Source organism: Acomys minous (genome assembly GCF_964271855.1).
Source record: "Acomys minous genome assembly, chromosome: 16".
Lineage (NCBI taxonomy): Eukaryota > Metazoa > Chordata > Mammalia > Rodentia > Muridae > Acomys > Acomys minous.
Window position 1 is genome coordinate 69,370,765 of NC_140498.1, and position 7,587 is coordinate 69,378,351.

Sequence of the window (7,587 nt, forward strand, 5' to 3'; positions counted from 1 at the left end):
TTATGGTCCTCTTACATGGATTCTTCCTTTTTTTTTTTTCCCTCTCTTTCTCATCCCCTCACTAGACCAGGATGTCCCACCCTATTCTCTGTTATTGCTCAGCATTGGCTAGTTGGCTTTTATTGGCAACACAGAGAACAAATGGTGACATGTTTACTCAAACTTGGGACAGGGGATACTTAGAATAAACACCACTATGCAATGTCTAGATTGAAATCTAGACAGTGGGGTAGAGAAATCATCATTTGAATGTACAAGGGTAAACTGTACAGAGTCCATAAGAACATTATGCCAACATGTAGTAGATTTCATCTAGGGGTAATTGAGGACCCTGTAAGCGGATGATTTTCACACCCAGGTGTCTCTTCTCTGTCTCTGTCTCTCTCTCTCTCTCTTTCCCCCTCACTGGAGGATTCTAGGTAAGTGCTCTCCCACTGAGCCACACCCCAGCCCCTCACTGGGGAATTCTAGGCAGGTGCTCTACCACTGAGCCACACCCCAGCCCCTCACTGGAGGATTCTAGGCAGGGGCTCTACCACTGAGCCACACCCCAGCCCCTCACTGGGGGATTCTAGGCAGGGGCTCTACCACTGAGCCACACCCCCAGCCCCTCACTGGGGAATTCTAGGCAGGTGCTCTACCACTGAGCCACACCCCCAGCCCCTCACTGGGGGATTCTAGGCAGGGGCTCTACCACTGAGCCACACCCCAGCCTCTTCTACTTTTATTTATTTATTTATTTATTTATTTATTTATTTATTTTTGGTTTTTCGAGACAGGGTTTCTCTGTGTAGCCTTGGCTGTCCTAGACTTGCTTTGTAGACCAGGCTGGCCTCAAACTCACAGCGATCCGCCTGCCTCTGCCTCCCGAGTGCTGGGATTAAAGGCATGTGCCACCACGCCCGGCTTAGCCTCCTCTACTTTTAAAATCATTAAAAACTAGCAACATATTCATCGTTTAACAACTACTTTGAAAAAATGTGAACTCTAAGGCCATAACAAACACTTTACACTTGGATTTTTGAGACAGGGTCCTGCTTTGTATGTAGCCCAGGCTTGCCCAGAACTCATGATCTTCCTTCCTCACCCCACTCAGTGCTGAGGCTACAGAGCGCACCACCCCGCCTGCCTTGTGGATGTCCGGAAGCTGCTGTTGCTGCTGTAGCCTTACAGCAGGGAAGTTAATTAGCCTACCTTGAGCCCTCAGTTAGGACCATTCTTCCACAGAGGAAATCCTGGACTACAGATGGGCACCAAGCTGGTCCCCCCGGGGGACACAGACTTGTTGCTGGCTTATAGCTCCGATACACAGCCAGCAGGAGGCTTCCTAGATGGAGAAACTGATTCTAAATTTAGTGGGTGGAGAGGTTGGGGAAGGAACAGCTCGTCCAGGGCATCCAGGGCATTCAGGGCTCTATTCCAGGCCTTACCACTATGAAGCTTCTCCCCAGACCTCACAGCAGCACCCCTGAGTATCCATTTGACAGGTAAGGAAACTGAGGCCAGAGGCGAAACTTGTGTAATACTACACATCCAGTAACTGGTGAGCCCCACCTCAACACTGGACATCCTGTGCCTTGTCGCTACCTGGCATGAGCCCCTCAAGAGCCAGGCCCCCTCCTGGGAAGGTTAGTGGCATTGGGCATAGCCAAGTGGAGACACTAGAGGGGAGGAAGCTCCAGGCAGCCTCCAGGTTATTCCAACTGCCATCCTGGCCCCAGATGTCACCTTCTGCAAGTAACTGGATACCTAACTGTATTAGTCAGAGTTCTTGGGAGGAACAAGATGGAAAGAATTAATTCTTTTTTTTTTTTTTTTTTGGTTTTTCGAGACAGGGTTTCTCTGTGTTAGCCTTGGCTGTCCTGGAGTCACTTTGTAGACCAGGCTGGCCTTGAATTCACAGAGATCCGCCTGCCTCTGCCTCTCGAGTGCTGGGATTAAAGGTGTGCGTCACCACACCTGGCTAGAATTAATTCTTATATCTATATAAATTATATATAAATATTATATGTATAATATATAAGTATATATAAATTATGTGTGCATAATATATATGTATATATATATTTCTAAAACAATAGATATAAAGAGATTTATTATAGTGGCTTACAGGCTGTGGTCCAGCTAGTTCAACAATGGCTGTCTACCAACGGAAGGTCAAAGGACCCAGAGTAGTGGTTCAGTCCACAAGGCTGGCTGTCTCAGGTGGTCTTCAGTGTATGCCTGGAGAAGTTGGCTCTAATGCTACTGAAGGAGTAAACTTGCCAGACAGAGTAGGAACAACAGTCCTTTACGTCGACTGCCAGTAGAACCTGTGGCCCAGATTAAAGGTGGACCATCCCACTGCAGAAGATCTGGATTAAGCCCGGTGTTGGTGGTGCACACCTTTAATCCCAGCACTCAGGAGGCAGAAGCAGGCAGATCTCTGAGTTCCAGGCCTGGCTGGTCTACAGAGCTAGTTCCGTTGCCTGCAGAAGTCAGAAGATGACGTCAGATCCCCTGGAACTGGATTTACATATGGTTGTGAGCCACCCTGTGGTTGCTGGGAATCGAACCCCGGGTCCTCTATTAGAGCAGCCGGTGCTCCCGAGTGCTAGGATTAAAGACGTGCTCCAGCATTCCCAGCTCTTGTGCTAGTTTTTACCCAGGTTTCTGGGGGATCTGAGCTCAGGTCCCCACATTTGCCCCGTAGGTAATTTACTGGTTGGCCCATCTCCTCAGCCTCGAGGTGTAGGTTTAAACCCAGGGCAGAGATGTGTGTAGCTAAGCAGTCCTGATGGCAGCACGGTCCCTGCCCATCACGGACTCACCATTGTCTCAGCTCCAGTTTCCTCTGCCAGGTGGCCAGATAAACTGTCAGACGTGTGTGACGTCTACTTCTTGGGAGACGAGAGCCCACTCTAGCTGGCACCAGGGGTTCCTGATTCTTTTTCTTCTGCTATTCCTGGAGATGCTCCAACTTCTTGGAGCCTATTGCTTCAATAGTCTGATAGTTCGAAGAAGAGCTACAAGTCTCTTTAAAATGTCGTCATTCAGCATCCTTTAATCCTAGCACACGGGAGGCAGAGACAGGAGGATCTCTGTGAATTCAAGGCCAGCCTGGTCTGCAGAGGAAGTTCCAGGACAGCCATGGCTACAAAGAGAAACCCTGTCTCAAACAAACAAACAAACAAACAAACAAACAAACAAAGAAACCCAAAAAGCAAAACAACAACAACAACAACGAGGCTGGAGAGATGGCTCAGTGGTTAAGAGCACTGACTGCTCTTCCAGAGGTCCTGAGTTCAATTCCCAACAACTGCACGGTAGCTCACAACCATCTATAATGTGATCTGATGCCCTCTTCTGGCCTGCAGGTGTACGTGCAGGCAGAGCACTGTATATGTAATAGTAAATAAATAAATATTTTTTAAAACACAAAACCCCCCACAATAAACAAACAAACACCCCACAACCAACCAAACAAAATGCCTTGTAAGTCTGAACTTCCCGGTTTCCTTCCTCTTCCTCGGGTGTCCCCACTTCTCATGTCTGCAAACAGATGCTAGGGCAGACAGACATCTGCTCTTTACCGGTCAGAGCTTCCTGGGTGCTCTGGCTGTTAGCTTACTGCCCGCAGTCTGCCTAGCAACCTATGACATCACTACCTGCCTGTCACTAGACAGGCCAGCTGCCCAGGATAAAAAGGGCAAATATCTCAAAATCTCTCTCTCTCTCTCTCTCTCTCTCTCTCTCTCTCTCTCTCTCTCTCTCTCCTCTTCTCTCTTTCTCTTGTTCTCTCTCTGTGTCTTTCTCATTCTCTCTCTCTTGGCCCCTGGTCCCTTTCTCCCCTTGGGGTGCCCTCCCTCTTTCCTGCTCTCCCATGCTTCTACAAACAAACTTGTCCACATCACATCTGTTGCCTGGCATCTCATTTTTAATCATTACACTGACCCTGCTATGAGGACATCTGACGAGGCCCATCTTGGTATTCTGTATGGATCTGCCCGTGGTGAGGAGTCCCATGAGGATGGGGGCAGGGAGGGGACAGGGAGAGGATGGCTTTGCACGGCCTGAAGCTGGTAACAGAGAGAGAGAGAGAGAGAGAGAGAGAGAGAGAGAGAGAGAGAGAGAGAAGGAGAGAGAGAGAGAGAGACCCTATGAGTGATGCAGGCTGACTGAGCTGGGGGCAGTAGACCCATGCAGGGAGCCACAGAGCCCATGGGACACTGTCTACCACCAGACCCAGCAGTGTGAGGCTCAGGCTGGCAAATGGGGACACCTGCTTCCTGTCACTGGGGCAGTTAGACCGCAGCAGATGCAGGTCTTTTGGGTTTTTTTTTTTTCCAGCACTCCTACCTAGGCTCTGGGGGCTTCTCTGTCCAACCTTTCTTAAGGTCCTCAGCAGAGCTCAGGCCGAGCTGGGCCCCACTGTCACTAGGTTAGAATTCAGGGGAGTAAACAGACCTTTCATCACTTGTTTGTTTGTTTTTGTTTTGAGTCAGAGTCGCTCTATGTGGCTCCAGCTGTCCTAGAACTCTCTAGACCAGGCTGGCCTCGAACTCACAGAGATCCACCTGCCTCTGCCTCCTTGAGTACTAGGGTTAAGGTGTGTGCAACCACACTGGCTCATCTTTTTGGTTTTTTTTTTTTTTTTTAGTTTTTTGCTTTTGTTTTTTGTTTTTTTGTTTTTGTTTCTTTTGAGACAGGGTTTCTCTGTGGAGCCTTGGCTGTCCTAGACTTGCTTTGTAGACCAGGCTGGCCTCAAACTTACAGAGATCCACCTGCCTCTGCCTCCCAAGTGCTGTGATTAAAGGCATGCACTACCACACCTGGCTATCTTTTTTTTTTTTTAATCTAAGTTTTTTTTATTTTTATTTATTGTTATTGTGTGTGTGTGTGCGCATGGTGTGACTGCATGGGCATGCATGCCACAGCACAGGTGTAGGTCAGAGGACAGCTTTGTAGACTCAGATCTCTTCTTCTCTTTCCATGTGTGTCTGGGGATTAACCTCGGGTCATTAGGCTTGCTGTGCAAGCTCTTTTACCACCTTGCTGGCCTTGACCTTTGAATGGTATTGGGGTCACAATAAGAAAGACCCCAAACTGCAGGCGTTGGCAGGCATCAGCAGGCATGTTTTGGATGCTGAAGACCAGGTCTCTTCCTGGAGCTCCCTCTGTGCCAGGATGTCCACACACATCCTTCACTCGGCCCACAGATGTTTACTATTACTACTCTGGGCTTTCTGGCACCAAGGAGGCTGGTTGCCATGGGGACAATCTAGCGGGGTGGGGGGGTGGGGGGGGGAGGCCTGGTTTTGGGCTCCCAATCCTAATCCTACCTCCTCAAAATATCTATGTACCTATCTATATGTGTGTATACATGCATACTCTCAGGCATGCACACACACACACACACACACACACAATATGTATGTGTGTGTGTATATATATATATATATATATATATATACACACACACATATATGTGTACATACATACTCTCAGCCATACACACACACACATTAGGCTTGCTATGCAAGCTCTTTCACCACCTTGCTGGCCTTGACCTTTGAATGGTATTGGGGTCACAATAAGAAAGACCCCAAACTGCAGGCGTTGGCAGGCATCCATGTTGATCCTAAAGAATTTTGTCCTTGTCCCAGCAATTGGGCAGCCTGCCCAAGTATTATTCATCACTAGGAAGAAGAAAACAGATCTTGGGACTTCCATGGAGGTAGAAGACAGACAGGATCTACCCTGAGGGAGACTTTGGCCTCTGGTCTCTATGCAGAGGGAGGTGCCCAAATCAGGTCAAACCCAAAAGCCATTGCAGGAGGCCTTCAGGGTAAAGGCAGCTTTTATTCACCTGATGTAATTGTCATCTTGGAGGCTTACCAACCTAGGCTTAGTCCTGGAAACTTCTAGCTTCTGTACAATTTATCAAGGCCTAGAATGTTTTCAGCCTCTGAGACTTACTGCTGAGTCAGCTCACCCTTTCTAGTTCTTTCTGAAGTCTGTTTTTTGTTTTGTTTTGGTTTTTTTCTTTGTTTGTTTGTTTTTGAGACAGGGTTTCTCTGTGTAGCCTTGACTGTCCTGGACCCACTTTGTAGGCCCAGCTGGCCTCGAACTCACAGAGATCCACTTGCCTCTGCCTCCCAAGTGCTGCGATTAAAGGAGTGTGCCGCCACCACCACCTGGCTCTTTCTGAACTCTGGCTGGCTGGTTCAACTTCGCTGTTCTGGATCAAATGCCTCTCCAAGCTGACTGATTCAATCTGGCTTCACTCAGCTTCTGACTGAATTGCTCTTCTTGGCCTCAAACTAACTCTAGCAATCTGTTCTAGTCTTCTGGCTCCTTCTCTTTCTCTGGCTCATTCTGTCTTCACCTGTGACTAACTTGCTCTCTATTCAACCTCTCTTTGTAAAACTCTCCCAGTAAAAGCTGCCTCTGAATTCCCCGAACTGAACTGCCATGAACGCAACTCCACTGCACTGCCTCTCAACTCACTGACTGGACTGAACTCCTGGACAGAACTGACTACAACACAGAGATCTGCATGCCAGTTTCCTGAGGGCTGGGATTAAAGGCATATGCCACCACACCTAGACCTAAGCTTTTCTTTTCTTTTTTCTTTTTTAAAGACTTATTTATTTATTAAGTATACAGTGTTTTTGCCTGCATGTACACCTGCACTCCAGAAGAGGGCACCAGATCTCACTATAGATGGTGGTGAGCCACCATGTGGTTGCTGGGAATTGAACTCAGGAACTTTGGAAGAAAAGGCAGTGTTCTTAACCTCTGAGCCATCTCTCCAGCCCAACCTAAGCTTTTCTTTACCTGAAACTTACTCTATACCAGGCAGGCCTTGAACTCAGATATCTGCTTGCCTCTGTCTCCTGGGGAAAAAAGTGCTGCCTGTATTCCAGCTGGATCACACAGACCTAGAAGGTCTTTGGGTTTGATCTCTTGCTAGAGTGGCCATATAATTAAAATTCCTCTACACTTTAGCATCCCTGACTTCAGAGCATGTTGTTGTAACCTGCTTAAACTCTATAGCCCTTCCTTTGAGACCCACTTTAGCTGCTAGCATAAAGGTGGCTCCTCTGTGAACACCTGCTGTTGCTTTTAGGATATCAAAAGTCATCTTGCCTCCCAGTCTCCATTTTGATCATAAAGTAAGATTAAGTTCTGCTTCTCAGCCTCCACCTGCCTGGGAGCTTGGCTACCTTTAACTTACAATTCAATACTTGCTGAACATTCTGCTTGAATTAATAATTTATCCTCTACTTAAACAAAACCACAATGCCCTGCTGTGTTCCTTTCTCCCGGGACCATGGGGAACTGAAAAGTCCCCAAAGCCTATATCCTTAACCAATCAGCTTAAAATGCTACCTGGATACATTGTGTTTAGCTAATCAAAATGATGTAATGCTGCCCTCTCCCTTGCTGCCAACCAGGTTACCTGGTTGTGGTTTTTCTTGTAAAAAAAAAAAATTGCCTTAGAAACGGACAGGAATCATAGCCTCACTACTGAGCCCAGATTATGTCCCTGAGTGGTTAGTTTTTGTTCAGCGTTCAATAAACTTTCATCAGAGTCTGCTGTTC